The sequence below is a fragment of the Chionomys nivalis genome, chromosome 17, assembly GCF_950005125.1.
Source record: "Chionomys nivalis chromosome 17, mChiNiv1.1, whole genome shotgun sequence".
NCBI classification, from domain to species: domain Eukaryota; kingdom Metazoa; phylum Chordata; class Mammalia; order Rodentia; family Cricetidae; genus Chionomys; species Chionomys nivalis.
The window spans coordinates 9,378,856-9,400,561 of record NC_080102.1 but is presented as its reverse complement, the minus strand read 5'-3'; the positions used below and the strand labels follow the sequence as shown (position 1 = coordinate 9,400,561).

The 21,706-nt window shown below is 39.9% G+C and overlaps 1 protein-coding gene across 5 annotated transcripts in view; it reads right to left on the bottom strand.

Annotated features, from left to right (window-relative positions):
• Window positions 1-21,706, bottom strand: part of LOC130888556 (nonsense-mediated mRNA decay factor SMG5-like) — a 90,064-nt gene that overhangs the window by 4,034 nt on the left and 64,324 nt on the right. For 4 of the 5 annotated variants that reach the window (XM_057791616.1, XM_057791615.1, XM_057791614.1 and 1 more), the window contains one exon: window positions 15,650-15,803. The gene's annotated coding sequence lies outside the window, so the exon portion shown is untranslated. Of the gene's footprint in view, window positions 1-10,290; window positions 10,317-15,649; window positions 15,804-21,706 lie in introns of those variants that run through there. The other variant, XM_057791619.1, reaches the window with a different exon arrangement.

Genomic DNA, 21,706 nt, shown 5'->3' with positions numbered 1-21,706 from the left:
CTAAAAGTAACAAAGGGCACTGGGCGCACAGCTCAGCTCTCGCCCATTATGTGTAAGGCCCTACCAGCAAGCCACGCCCCAAATTACAAAAAGTGACTAACTAGACGGCACTTTAACTGACTACTAAATAGCTTGGATGCCGATCGGGCGCATGCATTATACTATCCTCACAGGAGGATAGATCTAGGGAGGCAAGTGTCTTTGTGTCTCAGACTAAAATGAGAAAAGCTAAAAGTAAAGAGAGATGCAAACAAAAGAAGAGAAAATAATTTTGCAGAGAAGCAATGAAGAGGCCGGAAATTGAACCAGCAGCACCACAGCCTGGCAAACGGTCAGAGCAGCACACCTTTTACTGGTTAGGAGAATTGGGGCTCTTTTCGTTTTTCTCCCTTCTGAACTGACTTAGGCAAGGGGGATAAGACCTACCATAAAATATCTAGAGAAGACAGACCTACAGCCTAGTGTAGATCAATAGCTCTCCCTCCTTCCCCCATCTCTCTACCTTCCTCCCCAACCACAATTTGTCTAAAAAGAAATTATCGTATCAAACTATAAGAAAGGAGAAGAGTTTTAAGACATCTTCAAAAATTTACCCAAATCAGTTCCTCAACTAGAACGGTAAAGAAGCCATAGATAAAATAGCAGCTCACAGGAATGAAAGAAAGTTTTCTAAGCACAATGGTGTCTCATTTAGGAAAATTGTACTTCAGCATGTCCAGAGAAGTAGAAAAGTAGAAAACTCATCGTCTTTAATCTACTTTTTCATGTTTTAAGGATACTGAAAAAGTACATACAAACACTGCTTTTTCTGCTAATTTCTGCAAACAAGTGTATAGTGAGGTGACCATGGGTCACTGCAGCCATATTTTCTCATCTATATGGTGCACAAAAACACTGTAGGGCTCTCTACATCTAGGTATGAGTCCATGAAGCTAAACTGTAGTTTCTCACAAACAATTTTGAACCAAATAATTATGGAGAATTGCTCATCGTGCCTGAGTGGATGTCGAGCAGACCTGGCCCCCGTACAAGAGCTCTCACACTGATGGTGACATCCGATTCTTACTTTCTCTCAGGACCTCTTCCGTCCTTTGCAAACTTTTGGAGAAGTTTCCTAGCAGGCTAACAGGAGGGGATGAGACACAGCTGCTCCTCCTGAAGCCACGGGCAATGGTAATTCCCCAAGGCTGATGTTTCCTCATCTAAAGCTCGTGAACTCCTAGGAGCTTCATTATCAAATGGATAAAATTAAGCCCCTTCCATGAAATGAATCTAAATGAACCCACCTTTGAACTCACCAGTAAGCTGAACTCCTAGAGTGTACATCTGCTCAGCCTTCTGGTTCCCTGGGTCTTATTTCACCCATAAGGCTCCCCAATGCCTTTTGAATACAGCACTTAACCTAGGCCCCACATTAGCTCCACAAAACTGGCATAGGCGGGACTCACAAGTGATCTGACTTGGGTAGGTAAGGCAGGCTCAGAAAACATGCAGACAACAGAAAGACAGCAGGACAGACAGAAAACAGAAGTTAGAAAAGTATCACAGAGCCAGACATGGTGATACACACCTATAATCCCAATACTAGATAAGCTGAGGCAAAATGACTAAGAGACTGAGGCCAGCCTGATCTATAATGTTGAGAGCTTGCTTCTGAGAATCAATAATACTTACATAAACTAAAAATGAAAGGAATACAAAAATGAAGTTAGTAAAATATTCTATTCATAGCCACCATGGGAACTTGCATCTGTATTCTTGGTAGTTGGAAGAAGATAGGACTATCGGGAGAGTAACAGTACATAGCTTGATCAAGGACAGCCTGTGTGATATTGAGAGACTCTGTCTTGAAAGGAAAGAGGAAAAAAGAAAAAAAAGAAAGGAAGGAAGGAAAGAAGGAAGGGAGAAAAAGAAAACTAAATACTTCCGTTCATAATAAATATGTAACAAAATGAAACAATTGTGAAAAGATTTAACAGAAGTACAAATTTATACCCTGAAAGTTATAACACAGTGTTGAGATGAATTAAAGAATTAAATAAGTGGAAAGAAACTCATACCTAATCATAAGTTTAATATTATAAGAGGACAACAATCTCCAAATTGATCAATAGATTCAGTGTAATCCCTATTAAAATTCTCACAGATATTTCTGTGAGAATCCTAAAACATATACTACTATTAACATGAAAGGGCTATCTATATAAGATTAGTGATATAATTCAATGATAGAGCATTTGCCTGGCGTGGCAAACGATTGAGTCTGATCTCCCATATGTACTCCCCACCCTCGTGAGAAGAAGAGAAGAGAAACTAATAAATCAGTGGGCTTGCGACAACTGCTGCTTCTAAACTTGTAACAAAGCTAAAGTAATGAACGAAAGAAAATGAAGAAATAAGTGTTTATGTTTAAAATCCATTTATTTCAACAATAGTGTCAGATAAATTAATGAAGAACCATCTTTTCAATAAATGGTCCTGGAATAGCTGGACATCCACTGTCACAAGAGTGAGCTAGTTCCCATTCCTTAGATCTTACACAAAAGGAATCAAATTGGATCACGGACTCAAAGTAAAACCTGAAACATTAAACTCTGTGAATAAGTGAGGAGAAAATATATGTTACTCTGTGTTAGGCAAATTTTCCTTTGACATGACAACAAATAATAAGACCATATCCAACTCTGCCAATGATGCTTCCATGAGACGAAAAGGCCACACTTACTGTCCTAAGGGAAGAGTATTTATTGTCACTTCAATATAAAAGGTAAAATTAATCATTGACCAGTGTTCTGGATTTCAGTATGGCTGCATGAAGCGTGTACCTGACTTACGAATGTCCAAATGTTCTGGAAACTTCAGGCAAGCTATTCTGATCATTTAAAATACCATTCTCTGGGACAACAGAAACACAGAAGACAGCCTGGGCCCAGCCTGGAGAGATCACTCAATGGATAAGAGCACTTTACACACAAACTTGGAAGCCCAACTTTGATCCCCAGAATTTACTAAAATTGGAAGGAAGGAACTGATGCCACAGAGTTGTCCTCTATCCCACACAAATGCATGATGGCGCAGGCTCCTCCCCACATATATATATCACACACACAAACACAATGATGATAAATAAAATAAAATTTAAAAGAAGAAATTTTTCAAATGTCTGAAAACCTCATACATATGAAATAATTTATAATACATTGCCATTTCCTACAGCATAGTGATGTAAGTCTGTAATGCCAGTAGTCAGAGCCCAGAAGCAAAAAAATCAGGTGTTCAAGGACTGGTTCTACTACATAGTGAGCTTGAGGCAATTCTGGCCTACTTGGAACTCTGCCTCAAAGAGAAGAGGAAGAGGAAGGGGAAAATGGTCAGAAAAGAATTAGAAATTTTAGATGTTTAGTGATTGGATATACAATTTAAAAGCACCATGAAGTACAGGACCATGTAAAATGTGAGACAACCTGAGAAAACCAACTTTGTGCTTGCGTAGAGAGTGAGGGGAGCGTTTGCGTGTTATAATCTATTTCAGGATTTGGACTTGACTCACGACTGTCGAAAACTCACATACCTTACAATGCAGCACCTTCAGGTTTGGACTCACACAGAAGAGAGCTCTTGGAAGTGCACACCGTTTGACAAGAGAAAAAATATCCCTAGCAGCATTGTCTGTAATAGATGAAACAAAAAAAATCCAAAACTAGACAGAATCTGATTTTGTGTCATCGGTGAATTGAATAAAGTGCAGGATATACATGTATTACATTGTAAGCATAAATGAGCAGCCATGCTACCCTCATCCTTATGGATGGATCCTGCAAGCATAATGTTGTGCAGAAGCAGTCATCCGCAGAACATAGAAAACATGATAGTATGAAACTAAGACCCAAATGGGCAAAACAGAAAAATATATTCTTCATGGATACACACTTCACAAATGCAAAAAAATGTGGAAGTATGCTGTCCACTGCAGGAAACATGCATGTATGTATGTTGTGTGCTTTGTTCATTTTATATGTAAATTTGATCACTGAAAATTTAAAGTTTGTATTAAAAGACTAAACACAAAGTATGTATCGTACCGTGTGTGTGTGTGTGTGTGCCCTCATGCCTCCAAGGTTGTGAATGCAGGTACTTATATGCAGTAGTAAGTGTGTCAAGAACACTGGACACACTCAGACATTGTTAGTTCTTTGCTTTCCATCTTGCTTCAAATAGGGTCTCTTTGCTACTTTTCTGCTTCGAACACCATGAGTTTCCAGACACTCTCCGTCTTTGTCTCCCGTAGGAACAGCAATAAGCTTATGGGTACTTACTTTATGGGTACAGTTTTACATGAGTTCTGGGGAATTAAACCCAGGCTCATCATTCATGTTCAACAATCACCTTTACCCATTGAGCCATCTTTGTAGTCACATAGGCCTTTATTGTTTGTGTCTTTAGAGGTTTGCTACTTTGATGCCAGATAACTTGAATAAGAAATAACATTAACTACTAAGTAATTGTTTTCTTTTGGAAAGATAAATTCTGTTCACTAAAAATGGTCAAAAGTATCAAAACAATTTTCTGTATAGAGTTAGAACTAGAAAAGATTTTTTTAAAGTTCAAAAGTAGGAAGACACCTCAAATAATCTTCCAAATTACAGATGATGCCTAGATGGCGGAGATGAGTTAGGTGTGGTCAGTCAGTTGTATATAGAGCAGGTATTACAAACCCATGGCTGCCTTTTGTTCTGTGTATGGTATATTGAAATTTCTTTCTCATTTATTTTTGCCTCAATTTCATTCATAACATTCATGCTGCAATCATTCATTCAGTAAATTGTGTAAATTATAAGCTTCTGTCTATTTTTACAAACTATATTCCTATTAAAGACACATAGCCTGAGACAGAATCTAATAAAATGACCAATTTAAATATAATTCTCATAAATGACGGCACCATAGCCCATCAACAGAACTCTAGAATAAGACATTGAGGATGTACGTGTCTCTAATTATAACACAAAGAGATCTCACATAATAGCAGACTTTGATTTCCAAAGAAGCCAATGAACTCAAGAAAAGATGAAAAGAGACTCTTTTGAAGACAGAATCTTGTATATAACCCGGTCTGGTCTTGAATTAATGATACTTCTGCTTCCTTAGTGCTGGGATTTCAGATGTCCACAAGCACATCCAATAAAATATTTCATTATAAGTCTCTAAGAATAAATGAGCTCTCTGATGAGATAAATGTCTTCCATCTAGGGACAGAATTAAAGCAGAAATTATCCCCATTTGCACATCATAGATGAGTTTTGCTCGTGGGTAGGAGAGTGGCTTAAATGAATACTAATATCCTTTTTGTCATGTTAATTGTTTTTACTCATACAGATGGTTTGTAAGAACCAGCCTTTACAGAATTATGAAATCCTGAGAGGTAGTCCACTTAGGGCTCTTGTCTCTACAATTTCTATTTGTCCCAAAATCTGTCACTTGGAAGAGTGAACAGTTGGAAAAGACAGCTGAACATAAAACTGAAAAAGTAAAATCTGAAACCACATGGTGTGCAAAAACAAACAGGAACAGAGAGGCAAAATGTAATGAATGTGATTTCCTCCAGCATGGTGGACGCCTGACCTACAGGAAAAGCTGCCATCCTTCATCAGTCAGCATCCTTCATCATCCAGCGTCCTCCTTAAAGACCAAACCTTCCCTCCTTTCCCCCCATGATGACTCACTACCTATTTCAGATGCTGCTTCTCAAATCGCAACCAATGTATCCAAAAACTAAAATCACCGTAACTGTACACTCACTTTGGTCAGGTAATAAGGCAAACATTTTCCTTTACAGCATTGCTTCTGTTGCCCTGGACGACAGAACAATCACAGTCAAACCTAAACAAGATGAATCCGCAGCACATGTGCCATCTAAATAAAACCTGCCCTTTTTTAAGACAGTCTGGATGAAGAAAGGAAATTGCAAGTTGCCCAATGCAAGGCAGAAATGGTGCCAACAAGCACCAGCGTGTTGATGGAAGAGCATATATAGTCTGATGGCTGTGCTCAGCCTCCAAAAGCTGCATGGACAGACTTCTCTGCAGTATGAGAAGAGTCTGAACTTGCCTGTCAGTGACAAGGTTAGAGCTGCACACCTCCCACGCAGAAAATGAATCAGACACCAGGAGCCTGGTTCTCCCAGAACATCAAGCACTTCTGGAAGCCACTTTAACTCTTTCAAATACTGGGGGGAAATTTTTTAAAAAGAGAAAGGATAATTGGGAAAGAAGTCACTAGTAATATGGTCACAGCAGTCAGTGAAAACAATGTGTCTAGTGCTGCAGAGAATGTTGGAACAACAAGAACTTCAAATGTCCAAGAGGAAGAAGGAATTGAGTTAATTGTAGTTTATGTGAGAAATAGTGTCATATTCTGCAATTGTTATGCCTTGCATGCATCAAATTTTCAAGCGGTAAGGTGCAGTGACAGGTGAGAAGAAAACAATGCAACACATTGTGAGCTCTGATAGGAAACTCTAAAGCTAAAAATTTTTTAGGGTGCAGGGCATGATGACAAATTTCCAGGGAATTCTGGCAGTGCCCCTGAGCCTGCATCATCTGCACAAATTGGGGAGAATGGTTGACTCCATAGAATGAAACTGTCAAAAGCACAGAGGAAACAGGAGTAGACTAGGTGCAAGTCAGGTAAGCATGGATTATGGTTTAAAATCACATCTGGCAAAGCTTTCTTCTTGCACTTCTTATCTTACCTCACCTAGTCCCAGATTATAGCTCACACAGTTATCAACTCAGGAAAGTAGAAGGACTAACCAGAATCACTAGAGCTGGTAACTTTTGACTTTGGGGTACTATCTGAGTAAAGGTAAACCCTGTAGCCAATGGGGGCACCAAGAACAGTAGCTGCAGGTAAGTTCATTACCTTCTCATGTTCACAAACATCGTGAAAATCAGCATCTCTGCTGATTGTTATCACCACCACCAACAATAGCAACAATAACAGCAGTGGCTGGTAACTTTTGGGGTGAGGACCTCTGTCCCTTGCCATGTAAACCTGTCACCCATGATTAATATTGTTACCAAAACCAGCAAGAGAGACAGTCATCTAGGAAGATGGAAGTCACTGTGCTAGACAAGCTACTCACAAGCCTGGCATCTTATCACCGTTTCCCTAATCTGCACATTGGAGGTTAACCCCTCAGTGTGTGCCACAGTTAAGAAGGAAATTGATTACACAGGCTCATGGATTCAGGGAAATTGAAATCACTGGACACATGTCACAGTGCATCTATCCACTGTCTTAAACATTTTATTTGGGTACAAACAGGGCAGTGAGCGAATTATTTTTCCCACTTTAAGACAAGCCTGCAAAAAGAGCTGAGGCTAATAAGTTTTGTCAAATGTACCTAACTAGGCAGAAACTCACTTGGATTTGAATTCTGACTTAATGGCTCCACACTATTCTGCCAGATCTGCATGGATGAAGTCTTATGCTGAATTTAATACGCATTCTATTTACTTTGACTATTTACTGTTTACCCTTTTATGAATAAACTCATCATTTTTGCTATTATTTCTTAAGTATCTAGTCATTTCTATGATCTCGGCAGTAATGGACCTAGAGATTTGCAAGCCACAGTTACTTGCTTTTCACAGAGCAATAGCTCAGTGCTAATTATTGTCACTGTTTACATGGCAAAATGACACTCAAGTGAATTGACAAACATCTGCTTTTGTCGACGATCCTAGCTCCTCTAGGTCCCATTATGTTCATATGTTAAATAAGATCACTGTAGTAGAAGTCTTTGTAAGGCTCTTCTGTTTGTATAGCACAGTGAGACACTGAAAGTAGAAATGACAGCAAATTCCACTAAGCCACTTCTCCCCCCTCACACTCTCACTTCTGATGAGGTAGTAGGCACAGACAGGCACAGATTCACCCCCTGGGCTTTCTGGAGTTATTTACTGAATCAACAGTATTTTAGACAGATGGTTTCTATGTCTTTATGCCCTTTAAAAAATATATGTCTGGCATGCAAAGTGAACAAGAAGATAAAATCTAGGTCTTCTTTCTACTGTTTATAATTTTCCCTTTTATCTCTTTCTGCTTCTCAATTTCCTAAAGCTCTGAACTGAGGTCATTACCACTCTGTCCTGCCTTCATTACCTCATTGAACTATTCTTCTCTGAAGTGCATATAAGTCAAATAAAAACGACATAAAATAAAAGGTTGCCAGTGTGGGATTCCCCACTGTATGCTGTGATTACCCATTAATGAATAAAGAAACTGCTTTGGACCTACAGCAGGGCAGAATTTAGGTAGGCTGGGAAGACTAGACTAGGCTGGGAGAGGGAAGGCAGAGTCAGGGAGAAGCCATGGAGCTGCCTGGAGACAAACATGCTGAAACTTTGCTGGTAGGCCATGAAGAGCTAATGGGCTAAGTAGTGATTTAATTAATATGGCTTCTGTGTGATTATTTTGGGGCTAAGCGAATGGGAACTAACTAGCGGCCCCTCCAACAGGTTACTACTGCACCCATCCCTTACTATCTTCCCTATTTAATCTTTTAAAATATTTGTCTCAGAAACCTTCACATGATCAATCCAAACTAGCCATTTGTAATTCAAATAAAATCCAGTTTTAATAGACTGAACTCAGCCTCAGTGAAAGTGATATTAATCTCTAATTTTTTAAACTGATTGAGGGCTTCTTTGAATTTAATAGACTATTACATAGCCTATTTTTTGAAAGCCAAACTATTGAAATATAAATTAAGTTCTGAAAGTGATGTCCACACAAGAGTGTTCAGTTCAACTCAATACTATGCTACATCACACAAACAGGTGCTTCTTATGCTCCAATGGCTATCCAACCAGGCAGTCCAGGGAGAAGAATCATAGCACTCTCTGACAAGGAAGAACTCTGTGAAGTTCCAAGGGATGTGCAGGGTCAGTAACTACAATTTCTCCACACAGCAGATGCTCAGCAATCACTGAAATCTGAAAAGCATTCCATGAAAAAGAACAGACATCAAGGAATTTAGGATCTAAAGAATGGAGTGTATTATGTTTTATTTCCAATCGTTTTTCTAGCACAGCAAGATATGAGAGACAAAGGAACTGAGACAGTATCTGTAAGACAAGGGATTTTTATTCAAGTGAACTGGCTATGAGCTGTGCCATGTGGAATGCGATGGAAGTTCAGAACACAGATAATTTACTGTGAACTCTAACACCACTGGAGTTTCGCATCAGAAGTAGGAAGCAATGAGTAAGGGCACTTGCCTGCAAGCCCAAAGATTTTAGTTTAATCCTTAAGACCTACATGGTGGAAGTAAAAAATCAACTCCTACAAGTTGTCTTCTGGTCTCCACACACTTGCTGTAATATGCACACACACACACATGCATACACACACACGTACACACAAATAAAAAATATAATAAAATAATTATATTTATGATGAGCATAAAAAACAGAAAGACAGAATCCAAAAACAGAATGTCGGAGCAAACTTGGGGGTGATGATTGATCAAAAATAGGATGTAAGGCAATAGTAGACAGGGTCCTTTTCCCTCCATCTGCTGTGTCAGATTGCAAAGAGGTGTGTGTTGAATTATCTCAGTTTGAGAAACAACCAGGCTAGCTAAAAGATAAAACAATTATATTTTTACTTATTATAAGGGGCAAACTCACAAAAGAGGAACAAAAGTCCAAGCTCATCTGTTCTGCAAGGGAACCACACAGAGAGAGTACCTGGGCCTTGCACCAATTTTCTTGAGGTCCCAGAAAGCCATACCCTAACTTGGTCCCACCTCTTAAAGATAATTGGTTGACAAAGATTCCCCATCCCCTCCCCCTTTTGTCTAAATAAGAACCATCCAAACCCAATACAAAACTATATACAATAGAAACACATATCAAGTATAAAATTACAACCAACATAAACAGTATTAATCAAGGAACACATGATAAATGTTTTAATAAACATTCTGTTCTAAAGAGTCTAATTCTTGCATCAGAAATAGGCTTGGCTAAATCATAAGAGAAAGGTAACTATGACTATCTAATCTTCAACCCTATTGAAGGCCTGAGAAGGAAGATAATATTACTTGAGTAGGCAGGAAGTACAATCAAGAAACTTCCAAAGCAAGGAGTATATGACAGAGACAACTGGCTATCTGAGCAATCACCCAAAGTCTCATTGGCAATGTTGAAGCAACTAACTTTGGCTAAGGCCTAGAGTAACAGACCATTTTCAGAGACAGAAAAGTTATCAGAACTGTCTTACCCTGTCTTGGCAAGGTTTGGCTGTCCTTTTCCTCGTGTCCTGCTTTTCTAGTCTGGATACCATGTACTTTGTCAGTGGTTGAGTCTTGGGTAGTTCCTTGCCCAAAGGCCAATTGTGCCAAAAAGAAAACAAACTCCAAGTGGAGTGTCTTTGGTGCTCAATGTCCTTTCGGGAATAGATAGGTGCTGTAAGGAGCAATCATGTCTCATGTAAACAGAATCCTAAGTTATTAAATACCATATTATACAGATCCTTGCAGTGGTTGAAAATTATCTATCTAGGCAGGATACAATCCCTATGTATCTAAAGATCCTAATAAATCTGACTATATGTGAAACAAATATGAATAATTATTGACCTATAACATTTTAATATCTGTATAACTTAAGACGAAGACTTTATATAAGAATATGAAATAACCTGTAAACAAATGTGCAGCAAATGAGGACAATGACCTCAAAATGTAAACAATGTATTAGTACCTTGATCAGAGGTAAGAATAATATATGATGCAATATGAAAATATACCCTAAAAGTTATATCAATATACGAAATGTCTTAAACAGAGGTAAAAACACACACTATACAATCTGAAAGAATAACTTTGGGTAAGTGTACAAATATTGTAAACAGAAATAACAAATATAATATGAACTTATACAAAAATCTATACCAAAGTAAATTATCCATAAATAATAGTTCACAAGTATTCACTTTATTACCCACTATTATTATTAGTGTGAATAAGTTCACATTATATTATCTATTATCCCATTAAAATTTTTATTCCTTTTTTTTAATCTCTGAGCCTACATAGTTTACACCAACCCTCTATATTATACAAGTAATAATCAGCATAGGAAATGGAAGGAGGAGACACTATTTAGCATACACAGATATGTTCACATTAAGAGCAGAATATTGTAATCATACAACAGAAGAGTGTGCAAGAGTGTGAGAGATTTGTAGGTGCAATGGAATCACACCGGCTCAACCGTGGAAATTTTTAAAGTGTAGAAAGTCCAAGCAAAGAAAATCCTGGAATAAAAAACTGTTAGGAAAGTGTTTTTGATTGCTCCATGTTCTTCTCTCAGGTAACTGGTCTTATACAAGTCTTGGTGGGGCAGTTCTGACTAGTTACTCTAAACAGGAACATCCCCTCCTCTAGGGAGGAGAAGAGCTCATAAGGCCTAGGAATCTCAAAAAACTTAACAATATTCAGGAAATTGCAAGATTCACAGGCCTCTCCCCGTATTCTGTGCTATAAGAACAATAAACGATTTCAGAGGAGAAGAGACCCTCTTCAATGCAACTGCCTGAAAATTTTGTAATGAGTTCTGGGGATGCAACTTCCATGACTCATCACCCATGCTGAGATGAGTTTAGGTGATGCAGCTGCCCTTGGAACACCTACGCTTCTGTAAGGAACCCCAAGAAACCCACTGGTTCACCAAGCTGGACATGAGTAGAATTGTTTCTCATCTACCATCCATGCCCTATCTGGGATGAACAGACGTCTGTTCATATCTCCCCAGGAAAAGCCACAGATGGAAACCCTAGACACCTTTCTGTTTCACTAGGGAAGGTGTCTTCTAAGTCTGATTCACACTCTGTATTCTTTCCACCCACACACACTGCCTGAAACAATCACCATTCCAGTGATCACAGTTTTAAAAACTTAACTTATGTAAATGACTTTGAAATTTGTCTTGCCTTGACATAGATAAATTCTACAGCTACAGGTGAAATCTGAATGCATTATCTGGACCTGTGTTGTGTGATCTAGTAACAACTATCCATGTGTTTCTAAATACATCTAAATCACTAAGGTTTTTTGTGGGGGGGGAGCACTGTTTGTTTGTCTGTTTGGAATTTATTTGCTTCTTTGCTTTGGTTGGTTGGTTTTTTGAGACAGAATTCCTCTGTGTAGCCCTGGCTATCCTAGAACTAGTTTTGTAGACCAGATTGGCCAAAAGTTACAAAAATTACATTGCTGATACTACTTAATACAAATTATGTTAGTTAATCTCAAATGATACAATATTAATTTTAGATTTATTCCAAAACCTCTCCCCTTCTAAAGAAACTCTGGACTTTCTTCCACATCTGAAATACTGTGGACATGCCTAAATGATATTTCATCTCAATATTTAAGCATCAATGAGGAATAATTCCTCTGCCCAAATGCAAATTTGAAGATAAACATTTACAACTAAAGCTTTTCTTAAACTTACAAAGACCTAAATTCACTATACTATAAAAACTATAAAAATTAATTGCCTGAATCTGCCTTCCTTTCCTTCACTATCTCTGCTTTGATTTTCCCTGCCTTAAGCCAAAGCAGTTTCTTTATTAACCAATGGTAATAAAACATATCCACAGCATACAGAGGGGAATCCCACATCAACATTGTGAGACTTTACCTAAGAAGAAAATACTGACACTTAGAAAAGAGAAGGGTAGCAAGATGTATCACTAGAGTTATCTCCAATGTTCCAACGAATCTTTCGATTTTATATAATATTTTGACAAATATTAAATAGGAAAAAGAAAGACAAACTTATTTAGTTAATAAAATAGAACTTGCCCACTCATTACAGTGAACAGAATGCCCTGGAATTGTGAGGTAAATCTTATATATGTCTTTTTATATCGCCAGGTTTGAGAAGACAATGGAAGAATGAATGTGAAGGACTATGAATGAAGGATGCAAGCCAGACTTTCCATGGGGCTCCCTGAGCACCCGCAGCATGAGTGGTGCTCACCTGTGCCTCTTTGATGCCCTTCAACCCTTCACAAACCTAGTCAATGCAAAACTGAGCTTACCTCGTGCTGATGGTCACCTGGAAAGAAAACCCCAGAGAGTCCCTTCTACACCCTGAGATACCGCTAGCGTCTGAGCCACCGTTACTTTCCACCAGGGAGGGGTGGAAACGTACTTATAAAACTACTTTCCACCTGCTAAATCATTTTCCTTGCAAGTGCTCACAGTGTTGCTGACACAGCCTAGAGACCCGTGTGTGATAACTAGCATTTTTTTGTTCCTCCTTTTCAGAAAGCAGGAGCCTTCTTCATCAACCTATTGCTGTCTAAATAAAGTGAACGATGGCAGTTGTAGGCTACGGGGCTCATTCTAGTCTTTTTTTAAAAATCCTGGCAAGAGGATCTATCACCCTTCTGAAAAGACATTCAGTCCCTGAAAACCCGATTTTTATGCTTCATCAAAGCTCTAGGAAGCCTGAGGATGTTTTGGAAGTTAGCCAATTAGGTGTGTCTGCGGGTGTCTGCTCTCCCTTTCACTCAGCTAGCCTTTCACTGTCTGGGTTCTTTCATCCTTAGCTAAACAGCAGCAGATGAGCCTGAGGCAGCAAATGGTATCTAAAAAGAACAGGCTTTGCATCTTCTGAAAGCCAAAGGGTTCACAGCGATGGTGCAGAGGGGACTCTGTGCAACTCTGGACAGTTTATACTGAATGCTAGGAAGCACCAGCCCAGGGAAAACAATGGGTTGGCCACCGAATATATTTCTTCCATGAAGGAGAAAATAATATTCTCTCCATTTTATTCCCTATCTTTTTAAATAGGCTATTTTCTCAAATAATAGATACTAATTATAGTTTTTCCTCCTTTTTCTTCCAGTTCCTTCCTACCATCCTCCTATCCAGATCCATTCCTGTTCTGTCTCTCATTCAAAAACAAACTGATTTCTACGGGATAATAATAAAATATAAGATAGAACAAAAACTATCAGATTGGAGCTGAACAAGACAAACAGAAGAGCCCAAAATAAGGTCTCGGTCTCCGTGATTTCACATAAACCTTGCTCATGCTGATTAGTGGGCTTGCTCTCCTGGAGTCCTCCTTCCCATCTGGCTCCTTCTGCCTCCTCTTCCACTCTTCCGCGGGGTTCCCTGAGCCCTGAGCTGAATGACCAAGAGGTATGAAGGAGAAGGATACATGAAGCTAGCAAGCAGAGAGAATAAATAGGAGGAGAAATCTTTCTCAATAAGAAGAAAACAGAAGAAAGAAGAGAATGAGAGAGAAAGAGAAGAAGATGTCAGGGGCTAGCCAGGCAGCTGACACCCAGCAGACACAAGAAGCAGTGAAAGTAAGCTATACAGAAAGTAAGAAAGGGAAAAAGTCCCAAGGAAAAAGGTAAATAAAGAGAACCAGGTTAATTTCAGTTAAAAGAGCTAGCCAGAAAAGATCCTAAGCTGGGCCAAGCATTCATAACTAATAATAACTCTCTGTGTCATGATTTGGGAGCTAGTTGGTGGCCTAAAAGAAAAAGCCTGGTATACATCTATGTGTTTGTTTCTGGCTTCATTTCTTGCTATTTGCTATAGAAAGGGACTTTTGCGTGTCCAAGATGGTAGAAAATTGGAGTGGTTTTCATGCTGGAAACCAGCTGTGAAGCAATAAAAATGGAAATTTACACAGCATAAAGAAAATGGGAACCCCAAAGACAAGGAATAGAAGAAAAATTTCACAAATATTGTACATCTAAATGCACTATATTAGGTTTCATGGTTTGCAAGACCAAATACCAAATGTAAAATCACAATGTCAGAAACAAAGACTTTCATCACCTACTCAGCAAGTAGGAGAATTTCCAATATTGACTCACTCATGATACTATAATAAATAGTATTGAAGATCCATACAAGATAGGTCACATACAAATGGAAAAATGAGTATCCTGTAATTTTTTAAGCTGCTACTTATAGACTTTCTAAAAAGTAAAGTAGAATGAGGGCATGTGTCAGGACTGACTAATAACTATACCCTTCAGTAGTACTCCTTCACAATAACAGCAGGAGTTAATATTAAAGAGAATCAGGGACACCAAGGACTTGCTTGACAAAACTTTCATTTCCAATGTGAGCTTTTATGGATCTTCATAACTTCTAAAATCTCTGCATATATGATCTATTTTCAAACTGTTAACAATACTGAATTAAACTATTAATAGGCCAGCATGGTTAGAGGCTTAATACTGACCTTGTTGGATTTCAAAAGTCTCTGAAAGATGCTTTTTTATCTACTTCATTGAGCTAATACTTATTTTAAACCAATTATGTGTAGACAAAAGACAAACACAGAGTTTCCAGTTCCAAAGAGCTTATTATCACATGTGATAATTGCAAAGTGCTGAGACAGTGATTGATCAAATTTATGTTGCTGTCACTCAAGGAATACCTGGGCCTCGCAGCTCTGGGTCAAAAACATTTGAATGTCACTTCACCAAAGAGACTTGAAAGAGAATCTTTTCTTACTGTGTGTGAAAGCTGAGAAAGCCACTTAACCTCCCTGGTCTTCTGAATTCCTCCACTGAGACACCCAGAAATAAGAATGCTTACCTTATAGGATCGTTGGAACGAGGCGTGTTTTCCAGGTTAAAGTAATTGTTCTATAAGTGAGCCTCACTGTTGATGGTAGAAGCGGAGCTAGCTGTGCTGAGGGCTGCAGAGCTGCAGAGGAGCAGGAGCATCTGAAGACTGGATGGGATTTTACCTGGATAAAAAGAGAGGGAAAGTTGTGGGATTAAAAAGGATAGTGAGTAAAAAGAGCTTTGGAAGAGGTATTTATTCAGAAAAAGAATTTATATTTTTTAAATGAGATGCTAATTTGGTCAGGGGTCAGTAGAAAAGGTAAGAAATTGGACAGGGTTATGAAGATTTAAGCTGGAGCACTCTGTTCACTGGGTGCCAACTGGATCTCCTGTTTGTCAGAATAAAGGAAACATTGGTGCCTAGAAACATTTCCAAGCTCACACAAGCACAGACACTTCATTAGTGTGGGACGAGCACAAAATCAAGTCTGCTCCATTAGGGTAGAAGAACCTGCAGGCAAGGAGAAGGATTTCTTTTGAAATAATGAAAACCTCTCCAGTCTCAACAACGACATTTTCTTTCTCTCTCTCTCTCTCTCTCTCTCTCTCTCTCTCTCTCTCTCTCTCTCTCTCTCTCTCTCTCTCTCTCTCTCAGAAATGCTACCACTGTTGACAAGAGATAAGAGACGCAAACAGACGGATATGGGAACAGCGAAGGAGATATCTTAATTGAGGGAGCCATTTTGGGGTTGGCAAGAGGCTTGGCTATGGAAGGGTTCCCGGGAGTCCACGGGGATGACCCCAGCTAGGACCCTGGGCAGTGGAGGAGAGGGTGCCTGAACTGGCCTTGTGGCGCATTGGACTGAGCTCCCAAGGTCCAGTTGAAGAGCTGAAGGAGGGAGAATATAAGCAAGGAAGTCAAAACCACGAGGGGTTGGTCCACCCACTGGGACAGTGTGCCTGATCTAATGGGAGCTCACCAAATCCAGCAGGACTGGGACTGAATGAAAATGGGATCAAACTGGACCCTCTGAATGTGACTGACAATTGGGGCTGACTGAGAAGTCAATGAAATGGTACTGGGATTTGTTTCTATTGTATGTACTGTCTTTTTGGGATCCTATTCTATTTGGATGCATACCTTCCTAAGCCTGGATGGAGCGGGGAGGGTCTTGGACTTCCCACAGGGCAGGGTACCCTGCTCTCCTGTAGGACTGGTGGGGGAGAGGGTGAGTGAGGGAGCGAGAGGGAAGTGGGAGGAGGGAGGAAGTGGAAATTTTAATTGGTTTTATTTTTAAAAAATTTTTAAGAAATGTAAACAGTCTCTCTTCCGTGTGCTGGATGGAGCTGTGTAGACAGATGGATTTGTACATATCCCTTTGTGCAATTAATTTCTCAAAAAGTATACAATTAATTTCAAAGCACAAACTCGACGTCAAGAATCTGAAAAATGCAGGAGGCAAAGTAGACAAGGTGGAGTCATCAGGACGTCTATCTGCTTTCAGAACAGATATGTCCCAAATGAGCAAGGCCAACCCGCACAAGACACAGAGTTAAATGTATTCAAGATATGAGGACTCTCGGCCATGATGAACAAGAAATCAAAACAAGTGTGAGTTTATATGGAAGAGAAGAATGGCCATGTGGCATCTTTACTTGCTGGTGACTGAACCAGGTACAGGCATGGTCAGATTAAGCTTAACTTCCAGCTGTTTTAAGTGAGTTCCGTCAAAGGAAACATCCCAGGACTTTGGCAGTTGTTTCTCTTAAGACTACTTACAACAGAATCATCTATAATGTTCTTGCTCGGCTTTATTGAGTTAGAGAAACATCTACGGGGCAGGACTTCACATCTGAGTGTTGACAGACTTTCTTTCATAATCTTGATGAAGAAACCCTTACTGTTATTTTATTCTTTGCTAAGAAAAGAAAGCAATAAGTTATGAGACAGAATTCTTGTCCTCAATAAGCTCCCAGGAGAGGGGAGATGAAAACCTGGGAGAGGAGATGTGACACGGTATTGATTTCCTGATATAAACAAGGCATGTGCTGAGCTCTTTCCATTTGGACCACGTCTGGGTACCATCATAACAACCTTGTAAACCAGATATTTTGAATTGAGTCTGGTTGTGCTAAAGAAGATAAAAGCAATTCATTAAGACAGGATTAATTCTGAGAGGTAAGTAATGGAAACAGTCCGGGAACAGTTTGTTCTCTCTCTCGGCAGCAGCAATGGTGAGAGAGGTGTATTCCCAGGACTCTCCCTCCCTGGAGAAGTAGAGAGCTCATGCAGCAAGATTTTAAGATGCTCTTGGACGTTCCATTGAAAAAGAGAATGGTGAGAATTCACACAAGGAAATGACACTAAGCATTGTAGGAAGATAAGCCCAACCAAGTTTTCTGATTTCTGATATGAGTCCCCAGATGAGAAAAGAGTTTTTTTGGGTTCACAGTTCCCTATTTGGAGAGATTTCTGGTTTCTCATTCTCCACAAAAGGCAAGTGAAGGACTCTAACGCTGATGTTCCTCTCACGCCAGCACATGTTTAACCTGGCTACCACACCTACTTATGCCGTAGCATCTGCGTTCAATAAAACCTCTCCCACTGTACCAAACCTTCATAAGGAAGGTTTTGTGTGTGTATGTGGTGTGTGTGTGTGTGTGTGTGTGTATGTGTGTGCAAATATCCAAGAGTCAAAGATACTTCTCTGCCTTCGGCTCCCTATAACATATTTCTAAAAGTGTTATAAACAGCCAGGAAAGTGTTTAGTAGACCAACTTAAGTCTTTCATTTTCTCTGCTCAAAAGACAATGATCTCACATTTCACTCAAGTTTGGGCCAAAGACTTTGAGAAGGCATACAAGGTCCACATAATCTGCTCACACATTGGTCCCTGCCCCTCCACGATACCTTCCTAGTGTCATAGTCCTCAGCTTCCCAGGCCTGACTTGTCCTCAGCTTCTCATTGTCCAGTCGTGACTGGCCTAACCCCTTTACATAACAAACCGGCTTCAAAGCCAGGGCTTTGGCAGCAGCCCTTCACACTGCATGGATTCTCTGGATGTGACTATGGTTCACCTCTGTTTCTAGCAGTATCTCATGAGAACTTCTCAGGGGTCTTCCCTATCCACATCACTTAAAATTGTGGCCTATCCCATCGCGGCCTCCTCTCCTCTGTTATGTCTTTCCCTAGCGAGTTACTGTCTGTTCATCTCAATTTACACATCTGCAATCTCAGTCATCCAGAAAAACCTCGCTTAAAAGTTGGCAGCCCCTGGCACTCTCCACTCTCCTTTTTCTGAACTCTCCCAGGTTCGATTATACACTTCATCATGTTATTACACTTGGTACTGATGCTCGCTTGCTTTAAGTTTAAGCAACAATGTTTCTACCTATTATACTTCTGTTTTTTCTTGTTGTTGTTGCTTTATTGCCAATAAATCTATATATGCCCTGAAGCAAGAGCTGTTGGTTTTTATTTTTTGGTTGGTTGATTTTTTTTATTGTACTTACTGAGCTACACATTTTTGTCTACTCCCGTCTTTTCCTCCCCTTTTCCCTTCTACCCTGTCCTGTGACATTCATGCTCCCAATTTACTCAGGAGATCTGTTTTTTTCTCCTTCCTATGTAGCCCCATGTATGTCTCTCTTAAGGTCTTCTTTATTGTCTAGATTCTCTGGGGAGTTGGTTGATTTTTGAAGCAGGGTCTCACCATGTAGCCCTGGTTAGCCTTAAACTCTCTGTTGATCAGGCTGGCCTTGAACTTAGAGAGAGCTATCAGGTTCTGCCTGAAATTAAAGGTATATACCAACACAACTGGCCCAAAGCAATAGTTCTGTTGTATATTTTTCTCACTTCCAAAGACAAAAAGAAAATGTTTTCAACTCAATATATACTTTAAGGACTGAACAATAGTAGTAATCCCCGGGAGAAGAATGATTAGCCAGGGCCAAGGCAGCAAGCCTGTAATGGCATGGTATCATCTCCATCCTGCAGATGAGATTCGGGTAGCTCACACTTGACCCAAAGTCTGTCTCCGATGAAGAGCAAGAACGAAGCAGATCCTGATAGACTCCACAGTCCACAATCTATTCCTCTATCATTGTCCTGATTAAATTATTTCCATTCATTAAATGCCTACTATGGGCCCAGGTATGCCAGGAACTTCCCAGGTGAGTTCACACACAGAGCAACACTGTAGGTAAGCCGTGTCAATTTTGCTTTATAAATGAGAAAAACCACAGCTCTGGGGGTTTTTGCCAGCACTTGACTAAGGACTCACACACAGCAACGGGAGCCGTGATTTCTCAACTCACCCTCACAATTGCACTCAGTGTGTGTGTGCTGCCTGGCAGCTCAAAGCCCTGCTGAAATAACATGCTAGGCTCTGGGGTGTCACAGCTTCTGTCAGAGGTCACATAGCCCTTCTTCAGTGAACTTGGAGTCCAAATGCTGCTTCCTTCAGAGTCAACGCCTCCCTCTTGGCCTCTTGTCACGGACTGGTGTTAACTTCAACACCAGGAGCTAACAATTGACAGGTGGGGCAAGTAAAAGCATTTTTGAAAACCCCTTTGGTGATGGCAGGGCTCGTTTAATACTGGCATGCGTTTTCTTCTCTTGTTCAAGTATTTGTGTGTGAAAGAGACAAAGACTGTGAAAAAGAAGAAGACGGGTAAAGGCGTAACTCTTCCTCTATGCCTTTATTATCTATAGATTTTGAAAAATATGGCAGCTGGAAGCGCCTCTGCTCACTGTCCCCAAGTGGCATGGCTAACCTCAAAGAAGCTTTCTGATGCCTGCTTTTAAAAAAAAAATAGTGTTAAGTATTCTTTGAAAATGCCATAATAAATAATAAAAGAAATCATACATATACATGCATGTATATTTATTCTTTGAAAATGTCATACATATACATGTATGAATATGATCAAATCCACTCCCCACATTCCCTACAAATCCCACCTAAGGCCACACCGCAGCTCCCTCCTGGCTCCAGGTCCTCTTTTTATAATTCTTCACTTATTTTTCTTTTATACTCACTGTGTCCCATTATTGCTGCCCATATGTGCAAGGGTGTGGGATTTCCCACCGGGGCCCAGAGAACCCATCAATGACCACAGTCTAAAAGAAAAGTGACTGTCTTTACACATGAGCACTCACTGTCAGTGATTTTTTAGCACTTTGAATGGTAATTTATCTACGCATTAATCACTACTCCAGTAAGAAGCTTCTCAGACCAAGGATGGTCAAGCACCAATCTATGGATATAAACATAAATATTGAGAAGGCAGTATGACAAGAAAACAACTTAAAAAAACATCAGCAGTTTCTCCCCTAGAACTTTTGAGTGTGCTAGTCATGGATTTGACCATGTTTAAAGTACAAGGCATGAATTCCTTCATGTGAAGCTGGTCTCAAATCAATTCAAGAAAGTGGTTGGTCCCCCCGCCCCATAAACAGTCTTGCCACTATTACACCAGTGGGTAACTATTGTCTGGCAAGTTAGAATTGTAACATACAGGATCCGTAAATGGATGGGACCTTTGTCATCTTTTGTCTTCCAGCAGCCGGCACAGGACTTGCCAGCCTGTGAACGTTGACCACTAGGGAGAGTTTCCTGGTCAGTCCAAGACTGGTTTCTCTGTGTTCTGCAACTAAAGTGTGTGGCATCTTCATCAATAAGTCTTACCATCTAGTTATGGCAGGCAACCAAGAGCAATGGCAATAGCCTGGCATGCTTTGGGTGCCTCTGGGGCATTTTTGACAATAGTTCATAGGAAATTAACATGTACCAGACGATGAGATTTCCACTTAATAGACCATGTCGTCTGTGAGTCGATTTGTTATTGTTCACTGACAGAGTATTCCCATTTAAACCCCCTTGGGTTTATACATATATGTGTGTGAGGTGTGTGTGTATGTGTTTCAGATTATCTTACAACTAGTGAGGTTTCATAACGCCTACTTCATATAACCTTAGATTCCGTGCTTTTGTGTGCCTGGTGGATCGGGATCAGGGGATAAAAATTCAAATTCTACGCTTCAGAATCCAGAATCCAGTCTTCAAAGGGAGAAAACTTAAG